Source organism: Pongo pygmaeus, chromosome 18 (assembly GCF_028885625.2).
Source record: "Pongo pygmaeus isolate AG05252 chromosome 18, NHGRI_mPonPyg2-v2.0_pri, whole genome shotgun sequence".
NCBI classification, from domain to species: domain Eukaryota; kingdom Metazoa; phylum Chordata; class Mammalia; order Primates; family Hominidae; genus Pongo; species Pongo pygmaeus.
Window position 1 is genome coordinate 47,955,259 of NC_072391.2, and position 24,230 is coordinate 47,979,488.

At 47.1% G+C, this 24,230-nt stretch overlaps 1 long non-coding RNA gene across 1 annotated transcript; it reads left to right on the forward strand.

Annotated features, from left to right (window-relative positions):
- Positions 1-2,754: 2,754 nt before the first annotated feature.
- Positions 2,755-24,230, forward strand: LOC129015293 (uncharacterized). Its single transcript, XR_008494533.1, has 3 exons — positions 2,755-2,839; positions 16,335-16,536; positions 23,632-24,230. It is a non-coding gene; the product is annotated as an uncharacterized LOC129015293 (long non-coding RNA).

Here is a 24,230-nt window from a genome sequence, read left to right on the forward strand (position 1 = left end):
GAAATGATGCAAGTCCTGCAAGTCCCCCCAAAGCATCCACATGTTCCCTCTTAATTCTGCTGGCATATCCATGCTCTCCTGTGGACCAAATTGTTTGTTTTGGGTTCTGCAGATTAATCAAGGATAGCTGGTGGTCATGGGGCATTTTGGATATAGAGATTATGTAGGAGGCTGTGAGTTGGGGGGGGGTAGCAACTGACATCTAATTAGCCTTCATTTTAAGTCTCGATGCAGCAATTATGACTTCTGAATAGCAGTGGTTGTTACTGAGGATGGTCGCTTAAGCAGTGCACGTAATTATTATAATTACTGTGTACCTAATGATGCCTAATAAGGAGCAACATTGCACAGAGGCGCGGTTGCTGCTCAGCCTGGTGGTCTGGGCTCTGGAGGGGGAGCAGCTGGGGTTCCGAAGCTTGTGTGGGACTGTTTTGTAGGGACACCAGGCTGCCTGTTGGAGACTAGGGGCTGCAGAGTGCACAGGAAGGGAAAGCTCCCAGAGTGCACAGGAAGGGAAAGCTGTGCTGGCATCAGCTCAGAGGCAATGAGTGTGGAAGTTGCTAAGCTGGAGCTGTCCTCCTTCAACCATTGACTTCAAGGTTTTACTTAGATCCATGCTAATTCCAGGCCTTACGGGAACTCTGCTTGGGGAAGGCACAAATGGATAGCCTTCATGGATGGAGTGTGTGTGTTTGTGTGTGTGTATGTGTGTGTGTATCAATGAAAAATAACCACAAATCTTTATAGAGGGTGCACTATGTGCAAAGCACTTTACATTCGTTATCTCATTTAATTCTTACAACAACCCCATTTCACAAAAGGGGTAATTGGGGTCCAAGAATAAACACAGCTAGCATTTATTAAGCACTTGAATATCTGCCAGGCGCTGCACATGCATGATTTCACCTGATTCCCACAACAATGCCATGAGATAGAAATTATTATCATTGCTTTCTTATTTATTCCTGTCCTACAGACGAGGAAGCTGAGACACAGAGAGTGAAGCCTTCCAAGGTCATTCAGCTGATACGTGGCAGAGCCAAGATTTAAATCCAAGCAGCTGAACCTTCCTTCTCTCCCTAACCAACACTGTATTTATTAACTAGCATATGCCAGGCACAGGCCAAAGCAGATTACATTCTAGTTTAGGGACACCAAACCAAATCAGATAAGCAAATAAATATATATTATCAATTATAGCAGGATATATAGCAGGATAGCAGGATGAGGAGGTGGACAGGAAGAGAGATGAGAGGAGGGGTCTATTGTAAGGAGGATATACAGTGAAGAACTCAATAATCACTCGGCATTTGAGCAGAGGCTTGAATGTAGTGAGAGGAACAGCTGCGTATTAGGTTGGTGCAAAAGTTGGAGCCTGATCCTCTAAGGCCTTCTAGACCAGGATAATCTCTTGGTATTTTATTCTAAATGTGTTGGGAAGCCCTAGGAGCCTATTGAGCAGGACGTTGTGTCTCAGAAGATGGCATGAGCATATTCCCAATGATCTGGCTAAAAATCTGGTGTAGCTCACCCCATCAGTGCCCCGCCCTTATCCCCTGGGCACTCACCTTTAGACCTGAAGGCTGCTTACTGCAAAGTCCAGCAGCTCTGCACAGTGCGACAGAGGGGGACCCAGCTCCTTAGCCGCTCAGGTCTGAGATGGCTGCTCCACTCTGTCTCCCCAAAGTTCTCAGCGGGAGTAAGCTGCTCCCCACGTGGAAGTCCTGTGCCTTCTCCATGGACAGAGCGCTTCTGCAACGTTTGCAGAGCTTGTCCTTCTCTCACCTCCACCTGCCCCTGGCTTTGGGCACCCATCAGGCAAGGGTGCTGCTCCCTCAAGACCTTTCCTCCCCTGCCCACCCCCAACTATTTGGCCCAAACACTGTTCTAATTTCCAGTTCCTTGAAGAGAGGTTCTGATTGGCTCATCTCGGCTTGGACGGCCCCACCCCTTCTGCACAGTCCAATCAATGGCATTGGGGGTGGAGCCTGGTGGTGCACAGTCCAATCAAAGGCGCTGTGGTTGGTGCCGACACTCAGAGGAGGCGGGGCCGGGGTTTCGTCAGGTTCTGGGGTTACGGGACCCCCATTTGCCCAGTTTACAAACGCCCCATCTGGTACTTTCACTGCACCTGGCACAGAATGAGTGCTGAATACAAACCATAATTCAGATAATCCGAGTTCCTGCCTCTACTTCTCCATCTACCAGCTGGGTGATCTTGGGCAAATCACCTGGGATCTCTGTCAGTTTCCTCTTATATTAAGTGGGAATAAGGACTACACCCCTGAGGTTGGCAGCTGGAGGCATCTCATCAGGGATGTGAATAAGCATGAGCTCTCATGTACTAGGCATCTAGGAGGAGATGCTGATATTCATGTTGGGCTAATTATAACCATTAGTACTAGCGACTACCGCCCCCCCACCTACGACGGCTCTGGAGCTGCTCTTTTTCTCCCCGCCCCTATCCACGCCCCTCCCCAATCCATGCTCTGCGCTGCTGTGCCGGGACCTTGCCTCCCAGTTAATGGGGGTATTGTCCCCGCCCTGCGGGAACAAGGCGAGCTCAGCTGGCCTTAGTCACAGGTCAATTGCTTCATACAAATCCGCAGGGATCCGCGGATGCTGTGACAAGGGGCGGGCGAGGGAGGGCTCCGAGTCAGGGGCAGACAGCTCCAGGTGCTGGAGGCTGCCGCGCGGAAAGGCCCGCCCAGCCAGGATGTGCGTTGTCCTGAGAATCTAATTACCCAGAACCCCAGAGCTCACCCTCTCTGAAGGAGAGCAGGTGCCTCCCGAGAGCAGGGCTTCTCTACCTTGGGGCACTGTGAACATTCTGAGTGGGGTAAGTGTTTACTGTGGGAGGCCCTATTCATGGTAGGAGGTTTAGCAATCTCCCTGGCCTACCCACTAGATGACAGTAGCATCCCTGCCACCCTCACTGTGTAACAACCAAAAATGTCTCCAGACATTGCCAAATGCCCCCAGGGTCGGGGACGAGAGGGCAAAAGCAGCCCCAGTTGGGAGCCGCTGCTTTAGAGAATGAAGCTTGGAGCTGATTTCTGGGACAAATCCCATGGGACAGCCAGGAAGTGCACCTGGATAAGGCTGGAGGAGGGTATGAAAAAGGGGAGAGCTTAGGCCCTGACCAGAAAGCATCCCAGTGCTGGGTAGAGATGAGGACCCCAAGTAGTGCCAAGTGGCAGCACTGCAGATGCAGAGGGTTGGAGCATGGCTGCATGGGAGGTGGTGCTCCTGGAGGAGGTGAGAAGTAGGCTGGCCTCAGACAAGGGGGTCTGGGGGTACAGTGGGGGGGATACTCCAGGTGTTGGAAACAGCCTGAGCAAGGGCCCTGGGGGATGAAGTGAGCATGAGACCGTATGAAGATCAGACACAGGCTGGGATCTCTCAGGGCAGGGAATGGAAATAATATTAATAGCAATAAACTGTGACCTTGATTTTTGAGCACTGGCCATGTGCCACATTCTGTTCTGAGCAGGTTACTTGTGTCATTTCATTTAGTCCTCAAACATCTCTACAAGGTAGATTTGATTATTATTCTCAGCTTGCAAGTGAGGAAACCACGGCTCCAGATGTTTCGGGGTTCACCAGTGCACACAGCCTATAAAGGCAGGTTTGCACTTCAAAGCCAGGCTATTGACCCTCTGGCTTCACTCCTTGCCCTCAGAGCCACACCCCGCTGGGTGGGCTTGGGAGGGTGAACACAGAAGCCTTCTCCTAATTCCCTGAAGGTGGGATCAGGGCTAATCCATCAAGTGAATGAATGAACACATGAATAAGTGAATGCACGAATAGAGGAAGACTCTGGTCTGCTGTGTGTCCTGCTCCTCAGGCAGGAATCACCTTCCCACCCTACTCCTGGCCCCACCCAGCACCCCCAGCTCTCTCGCTGTGTACTCTTTCACTTTGGAAACATTCACAGGGCTTGGAGCGTGCTCTGGCATGAGTGCCCCACGAAATGCGGGTTTTCTTTGATCCCCTAGCTGGGTCATGCAGAAAGAAGAGAAAGAGAGAAAGATCTAGACACCAAGAGGAACTTCTAAGTGATGTAAACACCAGAGCAGCCGCCGAGAGTGCTCACTGCTTGTGTCGGTCTGCTAGGGTTGCCACAACAAAACGCCACAGCCTGGGTGGCTTAAGACAGAAATGCATGTTCTCAGAGTCCTGGAGGCTGGAAGTCTGAGATAGAGGAATCAACAGGGGCGGTTTCCTCTGAGGCTTCTTTCCTAGGCTTGCAGATGACTCTCTTCTGACTGTGACCTCACATGGTCATCCCTCTGTCTGAGTGTCTGTGTCCTAATCTCCTTTTCTTTTAAGGACGCTTGTCAGATTGGATTAGGGCCCACCCCAATGACCTCATTTAACCTGAACTGCTTCTTTAAAGGCCTTATCTCCAAATACAGCCACCTTCTGAGGTCCTTGGGGTTAGGACTTCAACATATGAAGTATGAGGGTACAATTCGGTTCATAATGTTGGTTTATTTCACAGGGGCCCTGAACGAGTGCCCAGATGCTTGTGAGGCCCAGATCTCGGGGTGTGCAGCCAGGAAGGGCTCTGCTAGCTTTCCCACCTCCCTCCTGACCTCCTCTGCCCCTCACTGGACCCAGCCCATTGGCTTCAGGACGGGCCCCACGGGACATGCTTTCATGGAACCTGAGGAAAGAATGCACTTATAACAGCGCTGGGAGCACAGAGGCTTCCCACTACCCTTTCCGAGAATCACGTCTATTTTCTCTAATTTATTCAGTGCCGCTGTGCATGTGTGGCCTCTCAGGTGCAGAGTGATTTCAGCTAACGTGCACCATGCCTGCCACCTACCCGTACTGGAGATTTCAGCCTGATGCCTCCCTTGGGTCTCCAGGGAAATTTCTGATTCAAATTCCATTTGACGCAGATTCTCAAAGTGTGCCTTGTGAGGGCCTTGGCCTGCCGTCCTCATTATACTCAGAAGCCCAGAAGTAGCAGTGGCAGGGGCACCCTGGAAGCCCCGGGGGTCTCATTAGGTGACAGATGCCACCACAGGCCTCTGCCATTTGCCAACCTTCCTATTACAAGCCACCTGGGAACATTCACTCAGGGCTTTTTCAGACAGAGCTGCACATCTGGCACTATCTTGAGTCTGTGCCTCTGGGGACCCCTTCTGTCCTCAGTTTCCCTATCTGCAAAATGAAAAACATAATACTTAGGTCTCAGGGATGAATAGAGATAATTCCGTGTGTTTTTCAAATTTCAGTGTGTTGCCTGCACCCTCATGAGTTTTGCTATGACCACGTGCCACCTGTACCATTATGTTTATTTTATTTTTTAGAGATGGAAGGTCTCATTCCGTTGCCCAGGCTGTAGTGCAGTGGTGCTATCTGTAGTTCACTGCATCCTCAAACTCCTGGGCTCAAGGGATCCTCTCACCTTAGCCTCTAGTTCTACGGGTACACACTACCAAACTTGGCTGACTTCTTTATTTATATAGAGATGAGGTCTCGCTATGTTGCCTAGGCAGCTCTGGAACTCCTGGCCTCAAGCCATCCTCCCATCTTGGCCTCCCTAACTGTTGGGATTACAGACATAAGTCACCACACCCACCTTCATTATTTATTTAATTAATATTTCCTTAAATGAATCCATGTTGAGAGACTTGAGCTGATCTATTTCAAAAGGAAATTTTTATATTATTAGCATTAAAGGAAAATTGATATCACTTGTCACAAATGCAAAGCAATAAGAAAAAACAAAGAAGACGACGTCATAACTGTTTATCTGTGTACCAACTAAACTCATGATGAAGAGCCATGCTGTGCCTCCTGTGCTTTTGGAAGCACATGAATATAAAGGGTGCCTAGGGTCTGGCACATAGTAAGTACTCAATGAATGATCACTGCTGTGAAGAAAAAGAGGCCAACGTGGTGTCTGCCCTTGGAAATATTTCTCTGAGTTGGTCAAGGGGAACAATTTTGCTCCAAGAAACTGCCATATTTATTCTTCTCTAATAATTAGAGCTCCACAATTTATCATGGTGGTAAATTGCAAAAATGGCAACAATTGTCACTCTTCCCAATAAGAAGTGAAGTCAATTTCCTGCCCCTAAAATCTGGTCTGGCCTTGTGACTTGCTGCAGCCAATGGAACATAGCAGGAGTGCTGGTATACCAGTTCTAAGCCTAGAGGAAGAGGCTTTCCAAGGGGCCTGACAGCTTCTGCTTTCTCGGGCCCCTGCTATCACCATGTGAACAAGCCTGGCTGGCCTGCTGCTGGATGAGAGGCCATGTAGAACCCAGCCAAGGTGTCCCAGTTAAGGCCATCTCAGAGCAGCCAGCACTCAGCACCCAGCAGCCTGCCATAGGTCTCCAGATGCACGCATGAGCCCAACCAAGATCAGCCAATCCTGTCTCAGACCAGCAGAACCGTGCAGCCCAGCCTGAGATTTGTGAGGAGCAACAAATGGTGTTTTCAGCTTCTAGACGTTGGGGAGATTTGTTATGCAGCAACAGCTGGCCTTCCCATTTTGTCTTGTTTGTTGAAATGGTGCCCAGTCATGGCAGCTCCATTTGTGCTGGAATTATTTATCTGTTTCCTCTTCTTAATTGTCTTCCTTCCTTTTCCACTCCTTTGTGTGTGTTTTTGGAAAGACACCTCAAGTATCTTTGGAAAGGAGCTGGATATAGATAATAAATTGAAAATCGAACTGAGAGTTGGTCTGAGAGTCCCTGCCATTCTTGAGGCTAGCCTGTGGGGACACGAGGAGGCATGGAAGATGGACAGCGGTGCTTTTGGTGACAAGGGGATCGTTTCTCTGCAGTGCCCACCACTTTGTTCACCTCTGCTCACTGGGGGAGCCAGGACACGGATCCAGGTTTTCTGACTCCAGGTCTCAGGCTTGCTCCATAGCGCCACCTGCTGGTGACGGCAATCGGTGTGGAGGGAGGAGGCGGGATGGGCTGGGGGAGGCGGGATGGGCTGGGGGAGGCGGGATGGGCTGGGGGAGGCGGGATGGGCTGGGGGAGGCGGGATGGGCTGGGGGAGGCGGGATGGGGGTTTGCTTCTGGCATTACCCCTGGGGTCTTTCTGTTTGCTGGGCACAGGTAGGCACCCAAATCAAGTCTCAGATTTCCTCATCTCAGAAGTTGTCAGCTTCTCCGACCTCCACGGTAACTCGGAACCACACTGTGGAGTTATCCCTGTGTCCTCTTTCTCGGAAGTTCCACATCCAACCCCTCAGCAGGTCTCAGAGGCACTCTCACCACCTCCTCTGCTCTGTTCCTGTTTCTCTTGGATGGCCGAATGTTTCCTAAGGGGTGCCTGCTGCTTCACGCTTGCCCGCTGGAGTGGCATCTAAAAGGTGCAGGTCAGATGAACCTTTCTTCTGCCAGGGCTCCCGGCTTAGCCAAGGAAAAGCGCAAGTCCCTGACCGTATCTTGCAAAATTCCACATCTGGGAACTCAGGCATGTCAGACCTGGTCTCCTTTTCTTCTTCCTTTTAAAATAACAAATACATTGACATGCCCCTTATTACACTATGCTGAAATGAAATTCGTAGGCAATATCACCTATCTATAGACACAATTTAAATAAATCCATGTAAGCCACATAATGCCCTAATTGTATTCGAGGAGAATTAAAAGGAAACTAATTTATAATAAAATAATAGTTATCTCAGCATGTAAATATTCCAGCCCAACTCTTGTGAAAAACACAATGAAGGTGTCAAAGCCCCCTCTGCAGGTAGACTGTCTTAGAATGGGACACGACAAATATAGTTTGGCGCCCACTCAGTGATTCAAACTCCACGAAGGGCATGGCTTTCACTGATGGCGTCCCCATGAAGGTGATCAGCTCCTGATAAAGCCCCCAGAAGAACAGAGCATAACCTTCTGTTGATCCACACACAAGCAGCAGACCCAGAAATCTCAGTGTTTAATGAAATTGAGCAAAACATGAACACTAAACCCAAAATAACCCCACATTCCTTTGGGTTAAATGTGAAATCAAGTTAGGTTCCAGGCTCCAAATTCTATCTAGGTTTTTTACCTGCCTTGATATATGGTGGATAATTCTTTGTGTGAGGAGCTGTCTACACATCACAAAGGGTCTAGCATGTGGGCCTCTACCCGCTAAATGCCATTAACACCCCCAGTCTTTGTGATGACCAAAAACAGACCTACAAATTATAACCTTCCCACCACTCACCTACAATCTGGCTGTTCTGGATTCCACCCCAATTTCTTTCCTGCTATATTCCTCCTCGCCTACTGCATTCCAGCCCTACTGGCCTCCTGACCTATGAGTTTATCTGGGAGAAGAATGTTCTAGGCAGAGGGAATATTCAGTGCAAATGTCCTGGGGTGGAAATGTGCCTGTCTTGGTCCAAGAACAGTAAAGAAGCCAGTGTGGCCTTAGCAGGGTGAGTGAAGGGTAGAGAAGTCAGAGATGAAATTAGAGGCAGCAGGGCCCAGAATGAGGGACCTGTGAGGTCGTTAAAGGGACTGACATTTTAAATTCAAATTGATGGCTTATTTTGAAATGTCAGGAGATTTTGCAAAACTGAGCCTGCGTTTCTGCATAGCAACCATTGGTGAGGCTTGTTCCCTGTGGCAGGGGTGTCTCCTCTTCAGTTTGCCACAAGCCCCACCCATCCCTATTGCCTCATACATCCACCTGCTTTGCTCATGTACATTGCCTGTCTGCCCCATAGGGATTTGAGGTTACAAACTCTCCCCACAGGGGAAAGGGTGCAGAGAAAGATAGTGAATATGGGTGTGGAGGGAGAAGGCAGTTTTCCCCCTTCCCTCCTCTGGGGAGCACAAGCCCAGGCTTCTCTGGGAAGGGACTCTGGGAGGCTGTGGGTGAGGTCTCCTCTCTGACACTGCTCTGCATGCTCCACTCCCAGGCCACCTGCTGAGAAAGCATCTCAGCAGGGGAGGCCGAGGCAAGGGCACCCATGGGGACTCCTCGAGGAAATAGTGAAAATATTTTCCCAGGGAAAGCCAACACTGCCGTTTGTTTTAGTTGCTTAAATTATATGTGTTATTTATTTTTTAAGTGGTCTGTCATTATTGGTGAATGGGGAAGCCACCCGGCCTCACAATGCAACCAAAATTTTAGATATTGCTATGTAGTTATTAACGAATGAGCTTTTCATCTTTGGAAAATGTGCTGTGCATGAAGCCCTGGGGGCTGGGTTTCTTGTTATTGGGTAATTATAGCCCATGAGGAGGGGGTGGCCTGGGTCTTCAGCAGCAGGCGGGGTGGGACTTTTCAGGCTCTCTGCATGGTGGCTCAGCCATCCATTCTTATATTTATTCAAACATGCATATTGGGCGCCTACTGTGTATGAGGTGCTGCTCCAGATACTGAGAACAACGATATTAATATAAAGAATAAGGCCACCACTTTCATCATGCTTACTGTGTGCCAGGCACTGTTCTGAGTGCTGTACCTATATAACTCATTTCATTATCCAAACAACCCAGCAGGTAGCATTTTCCCCATTTTACAGATGTGAAAACTGAGGCAGAGAGAGACAGGAACAAGAGACACAGGCTTCATGTGTGCATAAGAAATTTCCATGCAATGGAGAAAAATCCAGCAGAATTGTATGACAGAGAGGGCCTGGAAGGGGCTACCTGCAGATAGGGTGGTCAGGGAAGGCCTCCCTGGGGGAGGTGGTGGGGAGAAGGAGCCAACTATGGAGAGATGTTAGTGCTACCCGCGGCGAATCCCTATGGGTCTGCAGAACCTCAATTCTTGCCTCCTCAGAAGAAACAATCCCACCGAGTAGGCATAAGACAGAAGGAGAGACCGAGGCAAGTCTTTAGAGCAGGAATGAGCGTTTATTAGAAAGCTTTAGAGTGGGAACAGAATGAAGTCAAGCATACTTGGAAGAGGGCCAAGTGGGCAACTTGAAAGACAAGTGCCCTGTTTGACCTTTGAATTGGGGTCTTATATATGGGCATACTTCTGGGGTCAGGCGTCGCTTCTCCCCTGATTCTTCCATTGGGGTGGGCTGTCTGTATGCACAGCAGCCTGCCAGCGCGTGGGAGGGGAGCATGCACGGTATGCTTACTGAAGTTGTACGTGTGCTTACTTGAGGCGTTCTTCCCTTACCAGTCAAATGTCCCTGGAAGGTCATATACCAAGTAAACGCTGCCATTTTGCCTCTTAGCGTGCATGCTTGAGTCCACTTGCCCAACTCCTGGGATCTTATCAGGAAGCTGCTGATCACCAGTTTCAGGTGTTTTCAGCTATTGGGAGACTGCCTTTCTCTGGTGCTGGCTGCGACCAGTTATTACTTTAGAGAAACAGGAAGAAAGAAGCTGGGGGCCGAGGGAATGTGGTTTTGCTGTAAAAATCTGACTGCACTCAGAGCCTGGGGCTTTCTAACGGGCTTGTGATGGTCCTGGGTAGGGGGCCTTGGCTGCTAAGCTGGAGGCCAGGGTCAGGGCATGGCTGGGAATAGCGGTCTCTCAGGGTGCAGAGAGGACACTCAGGCACTTGAGTTGACCCTCACTTGTGGGTGGCTGGACAAGGAGATGCTGAGGCCTTAGACGGGGTTTCTCAAGGCAGAATTAAGGGCCACCTCCCCCATCTCCCACTCCCACCCTCTCCACTTAGGAATTCCCTGTGGTGTTTTTTTTTTTTTTTTAAACATATGCAGATTTATGGGCTTCACCAGATCCTTCTAATGCTAAATGTTAATGGCATTTGCAGTCTGGAGCCGAGGAGCTGGGTGGGGGCATTGGGAGCTGAACGCATCCCTGGACACGGCTGTCTCACTGGAGGGGGTTGAATTCTGCAGAGAGAACCCTAAATGCAGAACCAGGACCGAGGGGCACAAGTTCTAGGAATAAATTTTGATTCAAGTTACTCAAGGATTTTGTAAAGGCCGGAGCTGTCCAAAAGCTGGAAGACGTTGACTCTAGGGTCAGGCAGACCCGATTGAGTCTTTGCTCGACCACTCTTGGTTGTCAGACCAAGGGACTTAACTTCCTGTTGCCTGAGCTTTCTCAGCAATAGAATGGGGACAAACACAGCAGCCACTCATAAGAGTGAAATGAGTTAACACATGGACAGTGCCTAGAACACTGCACACAGTAAGTGCTCAATAAATGCCAGCTGTAGTCATCAGCACATTTTTATTACTGGCAGTAGAAGGACTTGCCTTTACAGGGAGATCAACCTCTTGTGAGGACGGAAGCAGACTCTAATGCCCCTTGTTGCTGATTCAAGGGGCCTCTGGAAGACCCTTCCACCCTAAAGTGATGTTTCCAACTGTCTGCTGTTGCCACGGGCTAAAATGGCAATGGCTTTTGCTTCCCCGCCCTGGGGTCTCTCTGGGATGCTCTAGGGAACTGGGAGAATAAACAGATCCAGCCTGGCCACAAGGGACTCTCTTACCATCAGATGCCACTAGCCAACGGAGTGTCCTTCCCCATCACTTGGACATCACAAAGTCACCAGAATTCTTACGCCTTTGAGAAAGGGTGTGCCATGCCGGTCAGTAGTGTGACTTCTACTGGATCAAAGTCTCTCTCTGGAGGAAGCTGGGCCCAGGGACTTTGCTCACTGCCAGAGAACATTTCAGCCTTCCCTCTGAGACTGGGTTCTGTCTGCTGAGAGCCTGTGGAGGCTGAGATGGCCAGGTGGGGAGTGATGATTGATGATGGTGATGATGATGATGATGATGGTGATGGTAAAGATGAAAAAGAAGAGAAAATCATAAAGATGGCAACCATTACTATTGTTCTTTCTCACTTCACTGAGCACTCACAATGTGTCAGACATAGAATTCAAGGTGCTTCTCCATTCATTATCCCAGCTAATCCTTGCAGCAACCTTTATGAGGTAGGTGCTGTCATGTCTACTTTAAGAGAGAAAATGAGGCTGGTGGAGTTGAAGCTCCATGTTTAAGGCTACCAGGCAAGCAGGAGGTGGAGCCAGATTAGAGCCTAGTTCTGGGCATCCATGCCCTTAACCACTAAGCCATGCTGTCTGAATGTAGCCACCCCAGCAACCTTGGCCCAATGGGCCAGTAAGGCTGGCTTGTTGAGAAAGGGACACTGGTATAGGGCATACCCTTGGTGTCAATGGGGTGAGTTTGAGAGACGGGAACCTTGAGGACTGAGGAGGGTGAAAGGCAAGACTTTTTAGCAGAAGCTGCCTCTAAGGAGAGGCCTCCTTCATTACCCTGCTCAGACTGCACTCCACCCTTGGCATTGCATACTCCCTTGGTATTGCAAGACAAGGCAATGATAATCACTCGATTTCAACTGAAATCACTTGTTTTTTTCCCCCTTCCCAACTGGGCTCTCCCCTGAGACCCAGGCGTTAATGAAATCAAACAAATGAAAATGGGTAAATTATTGCAAAGCTATGAACACCTCCGCAGGGCCACGCCTCACTAGTTTCCAATACCACCTCATTCTGGAGGCTGCCGGAGGAGCCGAAGCAATTTTGTCCCATGGGTGAGGTGGTGGAAGGAAGGGACAAAAGAGACAAGATATTGCAATCAGAAGGTCGCTGACCCAGGCGTTTGTATAATTATAGAATTTCATTTCGGGCCAACTGGATGGACGACTGAGCTTGTTGGCAAATTAGTGGTGAAAAATAAAGCAATTTTTAGCGTCCTTGAAAGAGTTGCCACTCCAGTGGAGTGTCAGGGCCCCAGAGTCGGGGAGGAAGGGATGGATGGAGAAGAGGGGCCTAGGTTGGAAGCAGCTAATCATTTGAACTCATGAGGCAGGGACGTTTTAGTTGGGGATCTGGGTGAACGTGCCCCGTGCTGCCCAAGGGGATGATCCTGACTACCTTTGGGGTGTGTCTTCAGGATAGAAGGTGCTGAGACATGAATCTGGCCTGAACTGCTCTCTTCCTAGAATGATTCTCCCAGAATCAGGTGCGGAGATTTCTCTTTTTTCTAAGTAGTGTCCAGACCAGTCTGACGTATAACCCTGGGTTTGCCTTGACATGACCAAGGACAAGCCTCTTAGTCTTTCTGAACCTCAGTCTTAATTATTTTGTTAAAATGGAGAACAGAAACATTCACCACATGAGATTAGCCCAGTTGATTATAGATGAGAAAGTACTTTACACATGAAAATGAAACATGGTTTTGCTTGATATTGTTCTTTCCACGCTTTCGTTATGAACATTGCTTTTCATTTTTAGCAAATAGATTTGGCCTCTTGCCTTATCACCAATTACCTTTATTATTATTATCGTTGTTGCTATATCTGCCCATGCGTCCACTCTATAATTATTTTGTTGACACTTTTTTTTAAGATTGTCTTACTTTTGCAATTTTCACTTAAATACCCCTTCTAGCTTTATGTTAAGCCAAAATATACATGAACATACTGGTTTCTTTTCTTTCTTTCTTTCTTTCTTTCTTTCTTTCTTTCTTTCTTTCTTTCTTTCTTTCTTTCTTTCTTCCTTCCTTCCTTCCTTCCTTCCTTTTTCTTTCTATCTTTCTTTTTTTTTTTTCTGAGACAGAATCTCTCTCTGTTGCTCAGGCTGGAGTGCAATGGTGTGGTCTTGGCTCACCGCAACCTCTGCCTCCCAGGTTCAAGGGATTCTCCTGCCTCAGCCTCCCAAGTAGCTGGGATTATGGGCATCCACCACCACGCCTGGCTAATTTTTTGTATTTTTAGTAGAGATGAGGTTTCACCATGTTGGCCAGTCTGGTCTCGAACTCCTGACCTCTGGTGATCGGCTCGCCTTGGCCTCTCAAAGTGCTGAGATTACAGGTGTGAGCCATCGCGCCCAGTTCACAGTATGGATTATTAATGACCCTATTTCACATCAAAAGTTCCCAAGGATTGGAGAAAGGGACAAGACTTGCCTGAAGACATACAGTCAGGCAGCGGTAGAGCCAGGACTTGAACTCAGAATCCTGTGACCTCTGAAGTGCTGTGTCCTCTCCATGAATGGACCAGACCACAGAGGCTGGGAAGTGGTGTCATTACTCTCTTCCTCTCCCCATAATTAACCAGTTGGGGAAGATGAGATAAACCAAGCTGAACTAGGTATCCACAAGGGTTTACATTAGCCTTAGCCCATTCAGAGTTTTCCACTCATATCACACAGAGTTTTTGTGTGCTGGTGAGCTAGTCCAGGTGATCCCTGAGAAGTGATGTGGTTCTTGATGTTTCAGGGGAAGTCAAGAGGGAAACTGTGATGTCTTTGAATTTGAGGACAAGATGGGGGGAAATTGCAGCTGGATTTATATGTAGGCTCTCCAGTGGGGCCATACGTGGGCATCTAGGGATAAGTGGGGGCAGGAAGATCACCTGCCATTAGCCCACTGATGATTTGATCACAGATAGGTACCTCTGGGAGGCTCCCAAAATAACTGGAGACATAAGAGCATTCCCAGGAAGAGACCTAAAGAGCACCCCTGCTCTCTAGAAACTGGGAACAGAGGGAAATCGTGGGATGGTTGGAGAATAGTATGAGATGGCATGTGAGAGAGTAAAAGAAGATGTTACAAGATCCTAGGAGCAGTTGGCATTTGGAGGAGGGAGAGACTGGGATGTTGGGGTAACCTGGGATGGCTGCCTGGAGGAGGTAAGACTTTATCAGGGATTTGGGAGGAGAGTACATTAGCCAGAACGTTTAGCTACAAAGATCAGAAAGTGCATCTTGACCTGGTTAAAGCAAAGTTAAAAAAAGAAAAAAAACGAAAAAAAGAGAAAAAAAACCCCTTATGTTTGTTTTGTTTGTGACTCACATAAACAGAATGCTCAGGGTGAAGCCTATGAACCCAGGTGCTACAAAACTGGTCCATGCCGTGGCCGTGTGTTCATTTCTTAGCTTTGCCTCCCCTGGGTTGGGGTGGTTATTTAGCAGCTCGCTACATGGGGCTGTAAAGATGCCCCTGGCAACTCCAGTTTTCAAGGTCCTTGTATCCTGTGTCTCAAAGTGTACCTGCAGGATTTTAATATATGGAGGTGGCCATGGGATGACACAAAGGGGTCAACAGCATTGAAATGAGACCTTTATTACTGAACAGCTCATGAGAGGAGGGGCATACCACACAACACGAGACCTCAGAGAGAAGCATCAGCTTTGGTCAGGAGGCAGAGGGAGAGAGGGGAAAGCCTCTGCCAGAGCCTCTGTTAGGGTTTCCTCAGGCAAGGCAAGGCATTGGGTATGGGTGTGGGGGGTAGTTAGTTTAGAATTGGCTATTCTGAATAATTCTGGCAGTCTTTGGGGCATAGGGACTTGTGTCTAGTGGTCTGGTACTTGAGCTTGGGTTGATTTGGGGCAGGGGAAATATTGCCTTGGGACGTAAGAGTTGAATAAAGGGGATGTTTAGGGGTAGGGACTCAGGGTTGATTGGTTTGCATATGAAAGGCGTGTAGTCAGATGGAGTTGTTTATTATCTCTAGGAATCAGCTAGTCCTGGGAGAGGCAGTTTCTCTCCAGTTAGAGAGGCCACAAATGCCAGAGCATCAATATTACAGAAAATAAGCAAATGTTGTTAATACAATTGGCCCAATGAGTGGATGCCCAATAGATGAATACAGACTCTAAGAAAACACAGGACATCCTGAGAGCATCTTTTTCTTCCTAGCTTTGATGGGATGGAGTCCTGTGATTGGTCAGGCCTGAGAGATGCACCTACTCCGAGAAGGCCAGGCCCACCTCGTTGGGAACACAGGAACATGTTACTGCAATGGTTGGAGGGATGATGATGATGCTTGGCTGAAAACCCTGTGTCTAGGGGAGAGAAAGTATTCTGCTGTGGTCGGCTGAGGGCAGGGGCATTTCAGACGTAGGAGGGAGAAGCAGGACAGAGATGTTAGCCATTTATAAAACAGTCTTCATACGTTACTGTCTTCAAACTATCTTGCCTGCTCCTTCCCTTGTCAATGTCTCAGATGGATGGGTTAGCTTTCCTGTTAACTTCTGTAATTGACTCATTTTCAGGTATTAAAATGTCCAGCCTAGTTTCTATCAAATCCAGTCTTGCAGCCGATTCCAGTCTTCTTCCTTCCTCTTGTCTCAGCTTGACTTGAGCTGGAATCCTGGAGAAGGGGAGGTTGAGGAACTGGGACTGTCTGGCATCTTCCCCCTCCTTGCCCTCTTATCTGCTGCTGTGGGTGTTCTGTCCCCTGTGTGTGAGCCCTGAGGTGAAAGGACAGATGTCATCCTGGATGGGCTGTTACAAGACATCAATTCTATCAGGGAGTGGCATCTTTTGTTGGCTTTCATGGGGCATCATGGTTTTCTCAGGAAGGATCTCTGTGTGACACTATTTCTGGGTATGGGTTGCCTGTTCTCTGGCTGACCTCATGGGACCTTTCTCTTGCTCCCTTTTCTTGCAGGATACCCTACAACTAACAGACATGATGCCATCAAGACATCTTGAGCTTGGCTACCTCTCGTGGCCTGTATTTTGTCCACAGGAAACTCGCGCAGTCTTACTACAGCAAATTGAGGTGGTATGGGGTGCCTGCTGCTGTCTCTCTCCTCACCTTTCCACAGAGGGCTGCCCCAGCCTGACCCCCACTTCCAGAGTTTCTCCAGGTACGAAACGGGTGTGAATCTCTGTACATATACGCTGTGGCGGGCATGCACCTCTCCTTGCTGTCATATTCCATGGGGTGAAAGTCACAGTTAGCACCTGTGACTTTCTTCCTGTGAGCTCTACTCAATGTACCAGGGGAGCTGACATGCCTGGGAATAGGAGTCAGTGGATAAATACCCCAGCTTCCTTGCCTTTATTTGGGACACGGTGTGTGCATGATAGTCATCAATGGGTTTGAGCTCCAGTTGCCCACAACGGTCCCTGCTCATTAATGCATGCTGTATTGGCTTCCTTTCCATCCCTCTCTCATTTTCCTACTTCCCTCTCAGTACTTCCTGGAATATTTCTCAAACTGCTGTACTTGAGTCTTTAGCGCAGGGTCTGATTCCAGGGGGAACCCAGCCTAAGACATGTGTCCTTAAGCTCCCAAGTACACACTCCCAGGATGGTTCTTATCTCATCTCATCCTATCCTAGTTGAGGGTGGAATGGGGCTCCTAGACTCCACAGCTCAGCAAGCCACCAGCCATGGGTATCAGGCTGGTCCCTGAAGCCAATCTCTTGAGCAACCTCCCATGCTTGGTGGCTGCTGTGCCTTCCATGCCTTGTCCCTTTCTGTACCTCTTCCTGAGTCACAGTGTTCTCTGCCCAGGGTGACAACTCTCAAAGCTGACTATCTGTTTACTTCCCCATATTTCTCTCAAACATTTACTCTTCTTCTTATATAGAATGGAGTGGGTGATGGGGATACTCTTAGGTCTTAGTGGGTGACCTGTTAGGCCACCTCTTAAGAAGTCTGAGGGAGTGTGTCCTGCAGCTCCTCTATAGAATATGGGGCACTTATCACTTATCTTATGACAAATTTAGCTCAGGGACTTAGTCAGAGAGAAAAGTCCCACTCACCAGCTTGTTTCAAAATACAGTTGATGCACATACACCTACCCTGAGATCCTGCAATTCTACTCATTCATATGCACCCGACAGAAATGTGCTCATATGTTCACCAACAGACACATAAAAGAAGGCTTATGGCAGTGCTATTGGTGATATCACAAAACTGGAAAAAAAAACCAATGCACATAAACTGCAAAAGAGATTATTATATTGTGATATAATCATAAGATGGGTTACTACTCAGCAATGAGAATTCATGAACTACAACCTCATGTAAAAACATGGAGGAAACTCATAAACATGGTTGAGGCAAAGAAGCCAGACACAAAGGCATATATACTGCGTGATTCCACTTATAAAGAGTTCAAAGTCAAACAAAATTTACCTGTGATGTAGAAGTCAGGCTCATGCTTATCTTTAGAACGGAGGCATTGACTGGGAGGTACCACAAGGTGAGCTTCTGGAGAGCTGACCGTGTTTCATTTCTTGACCTGGGTGATGGATGTCTGGGTGTGTTTACTTCATGCAAATTAATCCATCAATACACTCAGGATTTGTGCACCTTTATTAGGTATGGCATGCTTCAATTTCTATATTAACATATGAATACCAGGCCAGTATAAACCTGCTGGGAGCATGCTAAGCCTGATAAGAGGAGAAAGATGTCTCATTCTGAGGGAATCGCATGAATGAGCAAGTAAGTACTGTCAGGAGGCAAGAGAGTACCTCTGGGATAGGATTTCTGCAGTGTTTGATCAAAAGGTCCAGAACATACAACTGAACAAATAAGAATTCATTGAATTGACATCACTTTCTTGGAACATAAGATTTAATACCCTTGCAAAGGCCTGAGGAGATGGGACAAACTCACTGCTAAAGAAGCTTCTAGAAGCCTACAGAAGGCAATGGCTCATACTGAGATGAAGTAGAAATAGCTGAGTTTCCCCAGCAGGAGGAAAAAACCTGAGGGAAAGGGACATGCAGTATATGAGGCCAGAAGGCCCATAGAGGATATGTTCCATTGGAGGACCCCGAGGACACACCATTCACCAATAACATCAGGAGTGCACTGGTGAGAAGCACACCAGTCTCCCAAGTAACTCACTGTTGGTTCTCCTCTGCAGATTAAGGCTGCCGATAGGAGAGGCAGATGCAGAACTGGACCATTAGGAATATGATGACTTCCTAATATATCAGAAGCCAGAGGGCTACAATTATCATAAAGACTGGCAAGGTCAGAAGGGCTGCGATGGTGGCTTGAATTGAGAGCATGGATAACAGAGCCTGCTGTCCTTAGAGGCAAAATATTCAGGCAGCCAATAAGGCTGCTGCCTAACATTTACAAACAGAAGGCAAATATGGAGGAACAGAGGTGGAGAACTTCTGCTTTCAGCCAAGATGGAGTAGCAAGTTTCAGATTTACTCTTGGTACACTGGAGAAGAGAATGCTGCAAAGGGGGGTAACTCTAGAGGTCTACAGAAGGATTCCCTCAAGTATTCAGAAAAGAACTGATAAATACCTATGTGTCAGGAAACTGACCAGGGCTAGGGATAGAACCATCCGAAAGGATTGTAAGGAATAGCACTCCATACTCACACAGGGCTGGAAATAGTGCTTGTTTCCATTAGCCATAAGGGAAAACCTAAAGATTCATGAGGCATTGGGTAGAATACACAGAAGGATCTTGACTCGGTTGTGTGGAATAATTTGCTGTAGATTGGACATTGTTCTGGTTCTGCCTAATGAATCTTAAAAGCAAGACCCTGAAGGATCAAACTGTTTCTGCATAACTGAACTGTATCCAAAACAAAACTCAAGAATATTTTTAGGAATTAAAAAATCCAGCATACAGCAAAGTGAAATCCACAATGCTTGGCATTCAATAAAAAATTACTGGGCATGAAAAAAAAGCATTAAAATATCTCCCATAATAAGGAGAAAAATCAGGCAAATAAAATTGACCAAAACTGACACAGAAGTTGGAATTAGTGGACATTAGTTAATATTTAATCATTAGTATTGTATATATTTTAAAAGTTAAGTGGTGATATGTAATAGAAAAAATGGTCCAAATTGAACTTCTAAGTCTCATAGTACAATATGTGAGATAAAAATACATTGCATTAGATCAATGGTATATTAGATACTGTAGAAGAAAAGATTAATGACTTGAAGACATAGCAATAGAATCTATCTGAGCTGAAATACACAGAAAAAAGGCAACAAGAACAAAAACAAACAGAGCATCAGTGAACTGTGGGACAACTTTATGTGACCTCTTATATGTAGAGTACTCAAAGGAGAGAAGAGAGAAGTATGGATAAAAATTTTAAAAAGTAATGGCTAAAATATTTCCCAAATTTGATAAAAACTATAAACCCATGGATTCAAGAAATTCCACAAAATCGAAGCACAGGAAACATGAAGAAATCCATAACAAGGCAGATTGTAATCAAACTACTCAAAACTGGTTGTAAAAAGAAAGTCTTAAAAGCAGCCAGAGGGGAGAAAAAAAGAGTCTTGGTATACACAGATAAAGATAATGGTGACAGAAGATTCTTGTTGGAAACAATGCAAATGGGAAGACAGTGGAGCAATATTTTTTTAAAAGCAAAAGAAAAAAACATATCAACTTAGAATTCTATACCCAGAAGAAATATCTTTCAAAGGAAGGAGAAGTGGCCTGAGTTGAGAATATGTAGAGATTCCCAGTCAGAGGCCAATAGCCTGGCTGACTGGTCAGAGTCCTGGAAGGAAAAGGACAAAAGGATTGGAGACAAGGAGGTCTGAGGTTGAGACATATGGATGGACATATGGACATTGGTGTGAACAGATTTTTTTTATCACATATTAACTCTAACAAGAATCTATCCACCACAGAAGAGGCACTGAATATGAAGACAAAATGACTCAGCCAGTTGACTTTAATCACCCTTCATCATTGGCCACCCCAGAACTGGAAGAATGGACAAATGAATAGAATGGTCATGATTGTAGAGGCAAAGGTTAGCATGGGTCTCATTATGAATTTCCACTAAGGAAAGACAATTTAGCTACTGCTGCCACTGAATACCTAACTTGCCAGCACCATGGACCAATACTGAGCCTCTAGATCTGGCACTATTCCTCAAGGAGACCACTGAGCCACTTGGTAGCAAGTTGACTACATTGGGCCCCTTCTATTCTAGAAGGACCAGTGGTTCAACCTTATAGGATAGATACCTATTACAGGTATAGTTCTGCCTTTCTGCCTGCAGAGTCTCAGCTGACACAACTATTCAGGGATTTGTAGAATTCCTGATTCACAGACATGGAATCCCACACAATGTAGCATCTGTCTAGGGAACCCATTTTATTGTGAAGAAGGTGTAAAATTGAGTCAGTGACCATAGAGTCTACTGGTTGTATCACATACCATATCATCCAGAAAGAGCTGGCCTCATATAATGTTAGAATGGCCTTCCAAATGCACAAGTAAGTGCCAGCTTGGAGGCAATATATGCATTCTATCAGAGATCCCTGGGTCCTGGATAGGAAAAGTACATGGACTCAGGAACCAAGGAATGGAAACATCCCTTAACATTATTCCCACTGACCCTGCAGGGAACTTTATGCTTTCCATCCTCCCAACTGTGGACTCTGCTGGGATTAAAGATTTTGGTTCCCAAAGAGGATATACTCTCGCCAGGTACACACAAAAGTACCATTGAATTACAAAACTACCACTGCTACGAGGGTGCTTTAAATACTTTACATCCAGGGGCCAGCAGGTAAGAGGAGTCATCGTCATGGCAGGGATAATTGATCCTATCATCAGGAAGGGACAGGGCTGCTAGTACACAATGGGGATGAAGAGGAATATGTGTGGAACTTGGTATTCCCTTTCCCCATTGTAATTGTGAAGGAACACATGCAGAAAACACAATGTAAGAAATGCATGATAAGACCAGTTATGGCGACTCACACCTGTAATCCCAGCACTTTGAGAGGCCAAGGTGGGCAGATCACTTGAGCCCAGGAATTCAAGACCAGCCTGGGCAATATGGCAAAACCCTGTTTCTACAAAAAATACAAAAATTAGCCAGGCATGGTTCACCTGTAATCCCAGTTACTTGGGATTTGTTACTTGGATGCATCTGTAATCCCAGTTACTTGGGAGGCTGAGGTGGGAGGATGGCTTGAGCCTGGAAGGCAGAGGTTGCAGTGAGCTGAGATCATGCCATTGCACTCCAGGCTGGGCGAGAGAGCGAGACTCTGTCTCAAACAAACAGCAAACAAACAAAAAACAACAAAACAAAAAAGAAATGCATGATTACCAAGGACTCAGACTCCTCAGCAAGGAAGGGTTGCAACACGCCACCAATGAGTCATCAAGACCTGGAGAAGGTGGGAGGAATTTAGGAAGGATAGTGGAAGAAGGAGAAGGTGAGTGCCATTTGTGGTCCTGAGATCAATGGGGTGTTGGGGGTTGTAGCTCATCCTGCCACCTTCTCTCTTCTAAGTGTCCCCTCAGAAAGAGAGGCCCATGGGAACTAGTGAGGAATTGCTCCCCAAACATGCATGGAGAAATGAAACTGTAAAAGCAAGGGGTGGACTGTGGAGGCCGTACAGATGCCCTGTTCAGCTTTCCCTTCAAGAGGACCTGGTGTGGGGAGCATAGTTGAATGGCAGCCCCTAGCAGCCACACCTTAGGATCCACCATGACATTCATGTTAAGCCCACATTTCCCACAGGTTTCTGTTAGTGACTGAGAACATTTGGGTTCTAGGGTTGGACCATTCCTGCCTGATATGCATCTGCTTTGTTCAGGTACTGCCCATGAATCTGACCAGATCTTTCCTGGAACTCCTCATGAACCTGACTGAGTCTTTCTCAGAGCTCCACTGTATCTGAGACTGTCACTACTCAATCCCTCCTTCTCTCTCTCCTTTCCCAGGTGTCAGATATGCATTGCAGCCTGAAGGCTCTCCCCGTCTCATCTTGTTCCTTCACCCTTTATCCTTCATCAGCATTCTGCCTAATAAATCTCTTGCACATCCACTCCTGTCTTGACATCTGCTTCTCAGAAGACCTAAATTGGCACCTTCTCTGCCCAACTCTCCTAAACACCTTCCCTTCTATATTTCTATTTTCCTTTTCATGGATCTGATCCTAATTAGTGATTGCTTTATATTTCCGTGTGTGTGTGTGTGTGTGTGTGTGTGGTCCTGCTCCTTTGAAATGTGAAGTTTGTGTGGACAGGATGCTTTGAAGGATACCTGCATTGTTTACTGCTGTGCCCATGGTACCTGGCACATGACAGGCATTCATAGTTCCCTTGGGCCTCTCTTTCTGAGGGGACACTTAGAAGAAGGGAGGTGGCAGGATGAGCTACAACACCCATTGCTCCATCGATCTCAGGACCACAAATGGTACCCATCTTCTCCCTCTTCCACTATCTTTCCTAAATTCCTCCCACCTTATCCAAGTCTTGATGACTTGTTGGTGGTGTGATACCTGTTAAATGAATGTTCAATAAATGGTGGGAAAATTGAGGAAGCACACATTAAACATATAACAATGCTTTGAAAAAACCCAAATGCTCTACTTTCCAGAAGTGCCCACTCAATGATCTGGTAGTATTTCCAGCCTCAATCACCAAGACTCTCCCTGTGGCTGTTTGGAGCATGGGCCCAGGCCCCAGCATGGGGAGGCACCAGCTGGGAGGATGCTGAAGCCTCCTGGCTGCATTACACCAGAGGCCAGATACACATTCACAAGGTTGAGGTGATGAACCATTCTCTTGCTGGAGTGGGTACTTTAGGAACATTACCCCTTGAAAAGCATCTCCCTGGGATAAATGCTGAACAGGGTGTTTATCTTCAGAATGCGAAATGTATGAAGTGCTGTAATTAAACCAGCAGGGGTGGGAATGGAGCACTAGCTCCAAACAGTTTCTTTGAAGATGAAAGTCATTAGATTTCAATGAAAATCTAGGATGCAGCATCCCACTGACACAAGAATATTTAACCTACATCCTAGAGTGGGGCAAGCAATTGATAGTATGATTGATAATAACTTGATTGCAGTAATTGCGAAGGGGAATTTGAAAATGGTTAGATTAGCAGGAAGCAGGCAATGAGTCGATGGTATCTTTGTGGAGCCAAATTTTCCTAGAATGTTGAATGTTGAAGTTTCTCCACGTTCTTCTTTTTTTGCAGCCAGGAGAATCCTGAAATCTCTGTAAATAAGCAATCCAGGAGCCAGAGAATCATGGGATCTCATATAAACAAATCATCCAGGAAAAACACAACCAGAGTCTCCTTTTGGTAAACCTCCATGACTGGGGATCCCCTGCCACCCAGAAAGCAGTTTTGCCTGCCATGCTTGTCATCACTGATTTTTACTGCTGCAGCAGACTCCGTCAGACCCGCCTGCTTCTTCAGCGAATTGTTCAGTGCACACCACCAGCTACCTGCTGTAAGCATTTGCACTCTTCTTTCTGCCTGGCAGCGTTTCTCAGCTGAACACAGGCCAGGCCAGAAGTGCCAGGGATTTAATGCCCTTGGAAGCAGCTCTCTACCAACGACAAATGGAGCTGGTGGATAAATTCTCAGCTTTCTCCCCTCTCAGGTGGAACAGCCCTGAGATGTGCTCTCTGCAGTCTCCCACAAGTCCCCAGCAGACTCAAGCTCCCATTGTCCAACCCTGGTAACCTGCTCATCAACACCCGTGTCTTGCCTTCCCTTCCTGGCCTCACTTTCTCTCTCTCTTACTGTTGCCTCCTGAGATCGCATCCAAAATAAATGACCTGCACCCA